We start from the raw sequence: 14,809 nt of genomic DNA, 5'->3' as shown, positions 1-14,809 counted from the left end.
AAAAACTAATTTTTTGCAATAAAAAGCGTCTTTTAGCATGACAGATGCCAAACATAAAAACCCGCCATAAATAGTAAATCAAACCCCCCTTTACCACCCCATTAGTTAGAGAAAAATAAAATAAAAAAATGTACACTGCTCAAAAAAAATAAAGGCAACACTTAAACAACAGAATATAACTCCAAGTAAATCAAACTTTTGTGAAATCAAACTGTCCACTTAGGAAGCAACACTGATTGACAATCAATTTCACATGCTGCTGTGCAAATGGAATAGACAACAGATGGAAATTATTGTCAATTATCAAGACACCCTCAATAAAGGAGTGGTTCTGCAGGTGGGGACCTCAGACCACATCTCAGTACCAATGCTTTCTGGCTGATGTTTCGGTCACTCATGAATGTTGGTTGTGCTTTCACACTCGTGGTAGCATGAGACGGATTCTACAACCCACACAAGTGGCTCAGGTAGTGCAGCTCATCCAGGATGGCACATCAATGCGAGCTGTGGCAAGAAGGTTTGCTGTGTCTGTGAGCGTAGTGTCCAGAGGCTGGAGGCGCTACCAGGAGACAGGCTAGTACACCAGGAGACGTGGAAGGGGCTGTAGGAGGGCAACAACCCAGCAGCAGGACCGCTACCTCCGCCTTTGTGCAAGGAACAGGAATAGCACTGCCAGAGCCCTGCAAAATGACCTCCAGCAGGCCACAAATGTGCATGTCTCTGCACAAACGGTAAGAAACCGACTCCATGAGGATGGTCTGAGTGCCTGATGTCCACAGATGGGGCTTGTGCTCACAGACCAACACCGTGCAGGACGCTTGGCATTTATAACAGAACACCAGGATTGGCAAATTCGCCACTGGCGCCCTGTTCTCTTCACAGATGAAAGCAGGTTCACACTGAGCACATGTGACAGATGTGACAGTCTGGAGATGCCATGGAGAGCGATCTGCTGCCTGCAACATTCTTCAGCATGACCGGTTTGGCAGTGGGTCAGTAATGGTGTGGGGTAGCATTTCTTTGGAGGGCCGCACAGCCTTCCATGTGCTCGCCAGAGGTAGCCTGACTGCCATTAGGTACCGAGATAAAATCCTCAGACCCTTTGTGAGACCATATGCTGGTGCGGTTGGCCCTGGGTTCCTCCTAATGCAGGACAATGCCAGACCTCATGTGGCTGGAGTGTGTCAGCAGTTCCTGCAAGATGAAGGCATTGAAGCTATGGACTGGCCCGCCCATTCCCCAGACCTGAATCCGATTGAGCACATCTTGAGCACATCTGGAACATCATGTTTCACTCCATCCACCAAGGTCACAATGCACCACAGACTGTCCAGGAGTTGGCGGATGCTTTAGGCCAGGTCTGGGAGGAGATCCCTCAAGAGAACATCTGCCGCCTCATCAGGACCATGCCCAGGCATTGTAGGGAGGTCATACAGGTACATGGAGGCCACACACAATACTGAGAGGGACGTGGAGGCCACACACAATACTAAGCATCTTTTCCTTGTCTTGAGGCATTTCCACTGAAGTTGGATCAATCTGTAATTTGATTTTCCACTTTGATTTTGATTAGCATTCCAAATTCAGACCTCCATGGGATATTAATTTGGATTTACATTGATCATTTTTATGATTTATTGTTCTCAACGCATTCGACTATGTAATGAATAAAGATTTGCAACTGGAATATTTCATTCAGTGATGTCTAGGATGTGGTATTTTAGTGTTCCCTTTATTTTTTTGAACAGTGTATTTATTTCCATTTTCCCATTAGGGTTAGGGTTGGGGCTAAAGTTAGGGTTGGGATTAGGGGTGTGTTGGGGTCAGAGTTGGAGTCAGAATTGGGGGGGGGTTCCACGGTTTAGGCACATCAGGGGCCGTCCAAACGTGACATGGCGTCCGATCTCAATATCAGCCAATTTTGCGTTGAAAAAGTCAAAGGCGCTCCTTCCCTTCTGAGCTCTGCCGTGCGCCCAAACAGTGGTTTACATGCATATATGGTGTATCAGCGTACTCAGGACAAATTGCACAACAACTTTTGGGGTCCAATTTCTCCTGTTACCCTTGGTAAAAATAAAACAAATTGGATCAGATGTAAATTTTTTGTGAAAAAAAAAGTTAAATGTTCATTTTTTTTAATCATTCCAAAAATTCCCGTGAAGCACCTGAAGGGTTAATAAACTTCTTAAATGTGGTTTTGAGCACCTTCAGGGGTGCACTTTTTAGAATGATGTCACTTTTGGGTATTTTCTATCATATAGACCCCTCAAAGTGACTTCAAATGTGATGTGGTCTGTAAAAGAAAAGTGTTGTAAAAATGAGAAATCGCTGGTCAACTTTTAACCCTTATAACTTCCTATAAAAAAAAAAAAATTTGGTTCCAAAATTGTGCTGATGTAAAGTAAACATGTGGGAAATGTTATTTATTAGCTATTTTGTGTGACATATTTCACTGTTTTAAAGACATGAAAATGCAAACTTTGAAAATTGCGAAATTTTCAAAGTTTTCCCCAAACTTCCGTTTTTTTTTTCCACAAATAAACGCAAGTTATATGAATGAATGTTACCACTAACATTAAGTACAATATGTCACGAGAAAACAAAGTCAGAATCACTGGGATCCATGGAAGCGTTCCAGAGTTATTACCTCATAAAGGGACAGTGGTCAGAATTGTAAAAATTGGCCCGGTCATGAACGTGCAAACCACCTAGGAGGTTAAAGGGGTTAAAAGGATTTGGGGAGTTTCTGCTCAATTTCTGTTCAAAAAACACCACTGTGTGCATATACCATTGGGGTATGGCTATGCAGCAGCTTTGGCTGCAATGTTGGTTGCAAGCCCAAAGATCGCAATATGCTGCTACGACTTTGCAGAGTAATACAAGTGAATGTGATTGCATTGCAGTGAGAATACAAAGACACAAAAACAAATCCAACGGTCTGAATTTTTGTGATTTGCTTGTCAAGGTCACAGCACCTTGCGGTTTGCAATACAACCTCCATTACATTCACATTATGCGGGGATGTAGAAGTGGCACAAAGTGATCTTTAGCTACATGACCTGTGTCATGGCCAAAGCCACGGTGTGACCCACTCCGACCTCGTTTTCCAAGCTGCAAAGTGACCGAATGACAATTATTAGATGTGGTCTTCATGTCATGCTCCCGGGTGAAAGTGGACAAAGACTATTGCCCATCACTCAAATATATCATGCAAAGTGTATCAGTCATTTTCCCCAGCTTACAAAAAAAAAAAAACAACACACAACAACCACACACGAGTAGAGTTGAGCGATACCGTCCGATACTTCAAAGTATCGTATCGGATGGTATCGGCCGATCTTTAAAAAAAGTATCGGTATCGCCGATTCCGATACCGGAAGTCCCATTCAAGTCTATGGGACTTCCGGTATCGGAATAAGAAAAACCCTTTCCTGCCCTTGTACAGCCTCTCTGGGGTCTGTACGGGCCTTTCGGGGGGCTGTGCCGGCCTGCCAGGGGGTCTGTGCAGGCTCCGGTGGTCTGTGCCGGCCTGCCGGTGGTCTGTGCAGGCTCCGGGGGGCTGTGCCGGCCTGCCGGGGGGCTGTGCCGGCCTGCCGGTGGTCTGTGCAGGCTCCGGGGGTCTGTGCAGGCATCGTCCGATGGGACTACAAGTCCCATCGGGCGATGCCTGCTACCATGACAGTGATTGACACATTAGCCAATGATGGGACAGTAGTAGTCCCATCATCCGGCTAATGTGTTAAATGTAAAAAAAAAAAAAAAAAAAAAAAAAATTACATGCTACATACATACAACATGCATACTACATACATGCTACATTCATACTACATACATGCTACATTCATACTACATAAATACTACATGCAACATACATACTACATATATACTACATGCATGCTACATACATACTGCATGCTACATACATACCACATATATACTACATACATACTACATGCATGCTACATGCATGCTACATGCTACATACATAACACATATATACTACATGCATGCTACATACATACTACATGCTACATACTACATATATACTACATGCATGCTACATACTACATGCTACATACATACTACATATATACTACATGCATGCTACATACATACTGCATGCTACATACATACTACATGCTACATGCATGCTTCATACATACTACATACATGCTACATACATACTACATATATACTACATACATACTACATACATGCTACATACATACTACATATATACTACATATATACTACATGCATGCTACATACTACATGCTACATACATACTACATATATACTACATGCATGCTACATACATACTGCATGCTACATGCATGCTACATACATACTACATACATGCTACATACATACTACATATATACTACATACATACTACATGCATGCTACATGCATGCTACATACATACCACATATATACTACATGCATGCTACATACATACTACATGCTACATACATACTACATATATACTACATACATACTACATATATACTACATGCATACTACATACATACTACATGCTACATACATACTACATATATACTACATGCATGCTACATACATACTACATGCTACATACATACTACATATATACTACATGCATGCTACATACTACATGCTACATACATACTACATATATACTACATGCATGCTACATACATACTACATGCATGCTACATAAAATTCCCACACAGCAATGGCATAAAGTGAGACTAGGGACTTTTTTTTTTTAAGTGGCGGAGGAATACAGTGCGGAAGGATACCTACCTTCCGTCATTGGATTCCTGCAGCCCGTAGAGAACGGCAGCATCATCTGATGCTGCAGTTCTCTACCCAAGATCGTCGTGGGACACACTCGTGGACTGCTTCGGATCGTGGGTGAGTATTTTTGTGGTTTGTTATGTTAATATTTATCCCGGAAAAGACAATGGCTTCGGGGAACAATGTGACAAGTATTGGTAAGTATGTTACTCTATGTTATATGTACTGTATGTCTATGTATGTATTGTATGAATGTATTGTATGTATGTAGTATATATGTGGTATGTATGTAGCATGTAGCATGCATGTAGCATGCATGTAGTATGTATGTAGCATGCATGTAGTATGTATGTAGTATGTATGTAGTATGTATGTAGCATGCAGTATGTATGTAGCATGTATGTAGTATGTATGTAGTATATATGTAGTATGTATGTAGCATGCATGTAGTATGTATGTAGTATGTATGTAGCATGCAGTATGTATGTAGCATGTATGTAGTATGTATGTAGTATATATGTAGTATGTATGTAGCATGCATGTAGTATGTATGTAGTATGTATGTAGCATGCAGTATGTATGTAGCATGTATGTAGTATGTATGTAGTATATATGTAGTATGTATGTAGCATGCATGTAGTATGTATGTAGTATGTATGTAGCATGCAGTATGTATGTAGCATGTATGTAGTATGTATGTAGTATATATGTAGTATGTATGTAGCATGCATGTAGTATGTATGTAGTATGTATGTAGCATGCAGTATGTATGTAGCATGTATGTAGTATGTATGTAGTATATATGTAGTATGTATGTAGCATGCATGTAGTATGTATGTAGTATGTATGTAGCATGCAGTATGTATGTAGTATGTATGTAGTATATATGTAGTATGTATGTAGCATGCATGTAGTATGTATGTAGTATGTATGTAGCATGCAGTATGTATGTAGCATGTATGTAGTATGTATGTAGTATATATGTAGTATGTATGTAGCATGCATGTAGTATGTATGTAGCATGCATGTAGTATGTATGTAGTATATATTTTTTTTTTTTTTTTAACATTTAACACATTAGCCGGATGATGGGACTACTACTGTCCCATCATTGGCTAATGTGTCAATCACTGTCATGGTAGCAGGCATCGCCCGATGGGACTTGTAGTCCCATCGGACGATGCTTGCACAGACCCCCGGACATCAGCACAGCCCCCCGGCAGGCCGGCACAGCCCCCCGGCAGGCCGGTACAGACCCCCACAGGGTGCACAGACCACCGGCAGGCCGGCACAGCCCCCCGGCAGGCCGGTACAGACCCCGGGCAGTCCACACAGCCCCCCGGCAGGCCGGCACAGCCCCCCGGCAGGCCGGCAGAGACCCCCGGAAGGCCCGAAATGACGGCGCATCATGATGCGCACACACCGCGCATCATGATGACGTCAGGCCGTCAATCAACTGAACTTCCGATTCCGATGCCGAATTCCGATATTGAAAAAATATCGGAAGTCGGTATCGGAATTCCGATACAGCAAGTATCGGCCGATACCCGATACTTGCGGTATCGGAATGCTCAACACTACACACGAGCCATGGCATGATAAATCTCAAATTAACATTAAACTACAATAAGAAATAAGAAAACAAAAAACACTTTTTTTTTTTCAAAGGCTCAGTTCACACTTTGCGCTATGGAGCAGTTTTCTAAGAAGTTATGAGAAGCCTAGGAGCATGTTCACATTGTCAGGAAGTAAACATGGATTCTGTGCCTAAAATCTTTACTAACACTGCTGAAATTCTTCCCAAAATGCAAATATTTTAAAACATGTTCCCCAGGAAAAAAAACAGGAGAAAAAAAAAAATAAATAAAAAAATAAAATGAACTAACTCGCGGCAAGTTTTTAATTTCATAACCTTACTGTCAACAGCGCTGATACGGTGGCGCATGTCTGACAAATCAAGAGTTTCCATCTTGGTTTTTCCTGACCTTATGTGAACATAGCTTAAAAGAAAAGTATAACTGAAAGTTTTTACATTTCTATTTGTTTGTTTGTTTTGTTTTAATCCATTACTACTTGTGGGATAATATTTAAAAAAATGGCAATGAAACAAAGTCTGTATCAGGACTAAACGCCACACGTTCTCACCTGTTCTTATGAAGATAAAAGCGGTGTATGCTCCAAACACTGCAGTGTATGAAAACTGAAAAGCTTCAAGAAAAATAAAATGGCCTCAATTGTGCAAATTAAGCAAAGAAAAAAAACAAAAAAAAAAAACACAAGACAAAATGATAAAAATAAAATTCTATTCATAGTCTGAAAATGGAACATTACATACCAGCAGACAGAAATATGCTCAGGACGGTACCTTGCCGAAACCTCAGCTGTTCAATGACATGATGAAAATGAGATGAAAAAAAATAAAATACAATAAAATTAGAAATTATATATCCAAGAATGAAGCAGAGCAAGTGTACTCTCCTAAACGCACCCAAGAAAGTGTTCACAGAAGTCCGTGCAAACACCTGTTAGGCCGCGTTCCCACGATGAGCTTTTGATATTGCAGATTTTCTGCGCTATTTCTGCACCCATTAAAGGGAACCTGTCACCTCATTTTTCCGCTATAAGCTGCGGCCACTTCCTTTTGGGGATTATCTACAACATTCTATAATGCTGTAGATAAGCCCCTGATCTAACCTGGAAGATAAGGAAAACAACTTTTATTATACTCACCCGGGGGCGGACCGGTCTGGTCCGATCCGATGGGTGTCGCAGGTCCGGCGCCTTCCATCTTCATGCAGTGAATGTCATCATCCTCCTTGTTTCGTGTCACGGCTCCTGCGCAGGCATACTGATCTGCCCTGTTGAGGGCAGAGCATATTCCTGCAGTGCGCAGGCGCTGAGCCTCTCTGACCTTTCCCGGTGCCTGCGCACTGCAGTACTTTGATCTGCCCTCAACAAGGCAGATCAGTACGCCTGCGCAGGAGCCAAGACACAAAGCAAGGAGGATGATGACATCATCTCTAGAAGATGGAAGGCGCCGGACCTGCGATACCCATCAGATCGGACTGGACCGCCCCCGGGTGAGTATAATAAAACTTGTTTTCCTTATCTTCCAGGTTAGATCAGGGGCTTATCTACAGCATTATAGAATGTTGTAGATAAGCCCCGAAAGGCAGTGGCCGCAGCTTATAGCGGAAAAACGAGGTGACAGATTCCCTTTAAGTAAAATAGATTACGCGCCTTCTTTTCAAAAAGAAGCATTGTATAAAAAAAATTAAAAAAAAACTCACCCAAAACTCATCGTGGGAACGTAGCCTAAGTTCTTGGTCAAGGTTTTAAAATGCATCATCATTCTCGGTGGAGGTTTTTATATTATGCAGACCTTAGATAATAATGGGATAATACTGGCTGCACACAGACTGTAAAAAAAATTGCCTGAACTTACCCCGAGCCTAAATTCAGACAAATGTATGTTTGATTCGTTTGTGCAACAGACTGCACATAGACCAATACTAGTGTACGTGCTAGTGCACAGGTCCACATTGGGGGAGAAAACAAAAAAAATTATAAAACCTTGCAAATTATTTTATTATGGGATTTGTCTTCATTCCAGTAAAAAAAAAACAAAAAACATGCAAGTTGCTTCTAAACCCCGGATTTTGCCCAGTCTATTTGCATTAATATCAGAGTGCACGCATTTGGAGTACAGATGATGGCAGTGATGGGACAGCACTAGTGATGAGCGAACGTGCTTGGATAAGGTGATATCCTAGAATGCTCGGATGCTAACCAAGTGATATCGGTGTACTCGAAAAATATGTTCAGTCCCTGAGGCTGCTGCAGGAGATCGTTCTGATAAGCAGAACACTCAGGAGTCAGGCAATACTCATCACTGCCATCATCTGTACTCCAAAGGAATACGTTCTGATAGCAATGTAGCTGAAGGCAGGCAGAGAGACTGAGGAAAAGCCGCCATTTACAGGTGTTTTTTTTTGTTTTGTTAAACAGCAATAAAAACAAATTCCTTAATGAAGATATTTGGAAAGTTTCATAACTTTCCATTCTGGACAAAATAAAAAAAAAAAATAAAAAATAGCTTAGGTATTCTTTTTAAAGACTACATCAGTAGGATCAACTCCTCCTAAGGCCTGTTTCACACATCCGTTTTTTGACGTCCGCCAAAGTGTGAAAAAACGGATGTGTGAAACAGGCCTAAGCCATCTGTATGGACATGTAGGTCATATAAAGTTGTGTAAAATGATATCATGATGTCTGCGATCTGATGCCTTATTAAGAAAAGCATGGATTTCTCTAGAATATGTAAATGAGCTGTTAAGATCTATGGGCCGGACGTAGATCTCCCTGATCTAACTACAGAGCTTATGTTAAATGAAAGGCAGTGTTACCAGTGTGAGACATGTATATCAGGAGAGCAGACTGCCAGTCATTACATGTCTCACACTGGTAACGCTCCTTTCATGTAAAATAATGTGTGGAGGCAGATTCTCAGGGAAATCTACATCCAGCACATAGATCTTAACAGCTCATCTATATATTGAATAGAATGTTGAATTCTCTGGCATAAGACATCAGATCGCAGATATTGGGGTATCATTTTGTCCAACTTTTTATGACCTACATGCCCATATAGACGGCTTAGGAGGGTTTTTCCTACAGACAGATGCCATTTAACCCCTTTTGCCATCTGACGTACTATCCCGTCCATGGGACCTGGGCCCCTATGCTCATGGACGGGATAGTACGTCATAGCGATCAGCGGCGCTCACATGGTGAGCGCCGCTGATCGCGGCCAGGTGTCAGCTGATTATCACAGCTGACACCCGGCACTATGTCAGGGGCGGTCACGGACCGTCCTGACATGTTAATCCCTGGCACACTGCGATCAAACACGATCGCAGTGTACCGTGGGTTTAGGGAAGCATCGGCAGGGAGGGGGCTCCCTCCGTGCTTCCTGAGACCCCCGTAGCAGAGCAATGTGCAGCGCTGTTGCGGGGGCCTCCTTCCCTGCAGGTCCCCGAATCCAAAATGGCGGTGGGGACCTTTGGGGGCCTGCAGGGAGGTGGCTTCCTCATGCCTGCAAAGCACCGGCATGAGGAAGCCTGCAGCACTACCTGTGACAGATCGCTGATCTGTCACAGCGATCTGTGATGTGACAGATCAGCGAAGTGTAAAAAGGAGATTTTTGTGTACTCACCTTAAAATCTCTTTCTCTTAGCCTCTAATTGGGGGACACAGAATCATGGGTGTTATGCTGCTGTCCGCTAGGAGGCGACACTATGCATAATCTGAAAAAGGTTAGCTATGGCTCCTCCTCTGCAGAATACACCCCTGGATGGCGTCCGCCTTCTCCAGTATTGTGCAAAAGCATTAGGAGGAACATAACGGAAGAAACATAACCATGCCTGTAAGAAGGCTACTATGTACAAGCTCAAAGAACAATATGAGAACCCAACCGTAACAGCCGCCAATTAAGGGCAACAGGGTGGGAACTGTGTCCCCCAATTAGGGGCTAAGAGAAAGAGGCTTTATGGTGAGTACACAAAAATCTCCTTTACTCTGTCGCCTCATTGGGGGACACAGAACCATGGGATGTCCCAAAGCAGTCCCTGGGTGGGAAGCAATGGACGAATATTGTGCTAGCAGGACCCTAAACTTGGGGCACTGCCGCCTGCAGAACCAGTCTACCCAGGTTCGCGTCCGCTGAGGACTGGGTATGAACACTGTAGTGTTTTGTAAATGTGTGTAGGTTAGTTCAAGTGGCCGCCTTGCACACTTGTTGTGCCGAAACCTGGTGCCGAATGGCCCAGGAGGCCCCTACTTCCCGAGTAGAGTGGGGCGTGATACCGGCCGGAAGAGAGGAACTGTTGAGTCGGTAAGCCTCATGTATGGTGGACTTGATCCACCTGGCAAGGGTAGCCTTGGAGGCCGGCAGGCCCTTGCGACCGCCTTCCGGAAGAATGAAGAGGGAATCAGACTTCCGGAAGGGGGCAGTCCTGGACATATAAATCCGCAATGCTCTGATGAGGTCAAGCGTATGCAGAGCCTTCTGCACTCTATGAGCCGGAACCGGACAAAGGGATGGCAGTGAGATTTCCTCATTGAGGTGAAAGGTGGACACAACCTTCGGAAGGAAGGATGGTACAGTACGGAGGACCACCTTGTCCTGGTGAAAAGCTAGGAAAGGCCGTCTGCAGGAAAGTGCTGACAATTCCGACACCCTGCGTAGCGAGGTGATTGCCACTAGGAAAACCACTTTCTGTGACAGAATACAGAGTGGAACTTCTTTAAGGGGTTCGAAGGGTGGTGCCTGCAATGCTGTCAGGACCAGGTTGAGGTCCCACGTTTCCAGTGGACGCCTGCAGGGAGGAACCAATCGGGAAACTCCCTGGAGAAAAGTTCTTACTTGCGGTTTGGTAGCAATGCGCCTTTGAAAAAGGACTGAAAGCGCTGACACCTGACCCTTAAGCGAGCCTAGGGATAGCTTGGCGTCTAGGCCCGACTGAAGGAAACCTAGTACCTTCGGGAGAATAAGGGAGTGGAACCTGTCCATGAGATTCGCACCAGGAAAAGAAAGTTCTCCAGGTACAATAATAAATCTTGGCAGAAGCTGGCTTCCTTGCCCTAATCATGGTCGCAATGACATCTGGTGTGAACCCTGCCTGGGTTAGAATCCGGGTTTCAAGGGCCATGCCGTCAAATTGAGAGCCCCTAAATTCTGATGGTAGAACGGACCTTGTGACAGAAGGTCGTGACGATCGGGGAGACGCCAGGGGGCGTCTGCTGTAAGATGAACGATGTCGGCGTACAATGTACGTCTGGGCCAGTCCGGCGCGATCAGGATGGTTGGAACTCCCTCTTGTTTGATCTTCCTCACTACTCTGGAGATCAGGAGGAGAGTGGAAAGATGTACAGGAGCTGGAAATGGGTCCAGTCCTGAACCAGGGCATCCGCTCCGAGCGACCGCGGGTCGTGTGTCCTGGCCATGAAATTGGAGACCTTGGCATTGAGATGGGATGCCATTAGGTCCACATCCGGGGTTCCCCAGCGTTGACAGATCTGGTAAAAAATTTCGGGGTGGAGAGACCACTCCCCCGAGTCGATTCCTTGCCTGCTGAGGAAGTCTGCTTCCCAGTTTTCCACCCCTGGAATGTGGACCGCCGAGAGTACCGACCTGGTGTCTTCCGCCCAGTGGAGAATATGTGTTACTTCTCTCATCGCCTGGACACTACAGGTCCCGCCTTGGTGATTCACATATGCCACCGCCGTGGCATTGTCCGACTGTTTCCATATGTGAGAGGCCGCCAGCAGGTGATGAAAGGTTCTCAGTGCCAGGAAGATGGCCCGAATTTCCAGGATATTGATGGGCAAGGTCGCTTCCATTGGTGACCACTTGCCTTGTGCCCTGTGATGTAGGTGCACCGCACCCCAACCTGTCAGGCTTGCATCGGTGGTCAGGACCTTCCACTGACCTGAAAGAAAGGGTTTTCCTCTTGTAAGCGAAGTTGGCTTGAGCCACCAATGTACGGACCTCCTGGTTGACGATGTCAACCGGAACTCCCTGTCGAGGGAGAAGGGGTTCTTGTCCCAAGACCTGAGGATGGCTAGTTGAAGAGGACTGAGGTGAAACTGGGCAAATGGCACTGCCTCCATTGCTGCTGCCATCCTGCCGAGGACTCTCATGGCAAACCGGAGAGATCGGGGAGGTTTGCGGAGGAGTGTGCGCACTCCTAGACGGAGGGCCAGTGTCTTGTCCTTGGGAAGGACCACAAGACCCCTGGAGGTGTCGAATAGCATTCCCAGGAAGGTTAAAGTCTGACTCGGGGTAGTCGATGATTCTTGTAAATTGACTAACCATCCCAGACGACTTAGTGTGTCGATTGTGATTGAGACACTGACCTCGCAGTCCTTGAAGGTGGAACACTTGATGAGAAGGTCGTCTAGATACGGAACGACTAGAATGCCTCTGGAGTGTAGAACATCCATGGTGGCTGCCATGACCTTGATAAACGTTCTTGAAGCTGTGGTGAGTCCGAACGGGAGAGCGACAAACTGGTAGTGGTCTTGGTTGACCGCGAACCTGAGAAACCTTTGATGGGCGGGAGCAAATGTTATGTGGAGATATGCGTCTTGTATGTCTATGGAGGCAAGGTATTCTCCCTACTCCATGGATGCTATGATGGACCGGAGGGACTCTGCTGTGAGCTCATTTTCGGGTTTGCCTCTGGCTTCTGGTGAGGGTTATGGAGCTGGCTGTGACAGAGGAGTAGTGAGTTCTCTATCAGGACTCCCTCTGTTGGTGAAGGGAGGTAATGAAGCTGATCTAAATGGCAGAGACTGGCCACCTGAGGAAGAGGACTGCGATTGGACATCAGGAGTTTCTGATTGGATTTAAGGCAGCCGACTCCCTAGTTTCTTGCTGGCGATTTTTCCTGACTGTGGCTTCTGGTTTCCAGTTTGGTTCCTGCCTTCCTAAAGCTAAGTTTTCTCTGCTATTGTTCATATGAGATTTTGTCTGGTTTACTTAGTTTTTGTGTTCAGCCAGCCCTGGCTGGGACTGGGCTGAATCCCCATTTTGTCTCTGATCAGTTGATCTCTTTTGCTCTGTCTTCAGAATATACCTGAGTGCTGATATAGTGATTTGAAGTCTAGCGACTTCAGGGCCTTTTTCTATCAGACGTGTTGGACATTTTTTTTGGCAGGGTTTTTTGCGTGATTGCAGACAGCAGCTTTTCTTTCCTGTCCTTTCTAGTTAGTGAGGGCCCCATCGTTTGCTCAGCCTATCTTTCTATCTGTGTCTGTGTTTTCATCTTGTTTCACAGACAATACATGTTGGGGGCTGTCTATTGCTTTGGGGTAGTTTAGATTTCCCCTTTCTTCCTTTATGCTTATTTAGTTCTCCGGCCGTGACGAGGCGTCTAGGACCTCCGTAGGCAAGCTCCATGGCTACTGCTAGTTGCCAACCTCTCTGGTTTTCTGGGCTTAGCTTGCTTTTTGTTTTTTTCCTCCTCGGTGACCCATTCATAACAGAATCACCAGCCATACCGCAGATTCTAGGGTACTCAAAAGCAGGAGAGAATTGTAAATAAAAAAAAAAAAAAAAAAAAAGTGTCAGAATTTTTTTTTTGTATGTATATTTTCTTTTTTTTTCCTGGGGCCGTAGGAGGATTCTTTTTTTTTTTCTTTTTCTCCTTGATGGAGATTAAGCAATTGTCTGATCATGTGGAGCAGCTCGCTGCTGAAGTGCGGGGAATTTCCGCCTTTCTCACTCATTCACATGCTGTTGAACCAAGGATCCCTGCTCCTGATGTGTTTTCTGGGGATCGGTCTAAATTTTTGAATTTTAAGAATTGTAAATTATTTCTTGCCTTGAAGCCTAACTCATCGGGGAGCTCTGCGCAGCAGGTTAAATTACCATCCCCTTGCTGAACGGCGATCCCCAGGATTGGGCGTTTTCTTTGACACCTGAAGATCCTGTTTTGACTAATGTGGATGCATTTTTTCAAGCCTTGGAGTTGTTTTATAATGAACCTAATGCTATTGATCAAGCTGAGAGAGCCCTATTGGCATTGAACCAGGGTCAGGATCCTGCAGAGTTATACTGTCAGAAATTCTGAAGGTGGGCGGTCCTTACTACATGGAATGCATTGGCAGCTCTCTTTCGGAAGGGTTTGTCTGAGACTTTAAAAGATACTATGGTGGGATTTCCTGTTTCCTCTGGTCTTGACGATTCTATGTCATTAGTAGAGTTGAGCGACTTTTGATTTTTTAGGGTCGCGTTTCGTTTCGTGAAACCCGACTTTTCTAAAAGTCGGGTCGAGCAAGATCGTCCGATTATAGGGAAAAGTCGGGGTCGTCCCGAAACACGAAACCCAATGTAAGTCAATGGGGAATAAAAGTCGGCAGTGAGAGGAGGACAGGAAACACACCTACAGTGCCCATTTGAATGCCAAAAGCATCAATTCTTCTTACTTAAGCTTGTCAACCTTAATTAACTTCATAATACAAGTTA

At 44.7% G+C, this 14,809-nt stretch overlaps 1 long non-coding RNA gene across 1 annotated transcript; it reads right to left on the bottom strand.

Annotated features, from left to right (window-relative positions):
* Positions 1 to 240: 240 nt before the first annotated feature.
* Positions 241 to 7,408, bottom strand: LOC141092349 (uncharacterized). The gene is made up of 3 exons (XR_012232773.1): positions 7,115 to 7,408; positions 6,925 to 6,987; positions 241 to 2,063 (listed from the first exon to the last, which is right to left on the bottom strand). It is a non-coding gene; the product is annotated as an uncharacterized lncRNA (long non-coding RNA).
* Between the last annotated feature and the right edge of the window lie 7,401 nt (positions 7,409 to 14,809).

Source organism: Dendrobates tinctorius, unplaced genomic scaffold (genome assembly GCF_039654945.1).
Source record: "Dendrobates tinctorius isolate UK_male_01 unplaced genomic scaffold, ASM3965494v1 ptg000059l, whole genome shotgun sequence".
Lineage (NCBI taxonomy): Eukaryota > Metazoa > Chordata > Amphibia > Anura > Dendrobatidae > Dendrobates > Dendrobates tinctorius.
The sequence above is the reverse complement of the archived record's forward strand: the minus strand, read 5'-3'. Positions and strand labels throughout refer to the sequence as shown.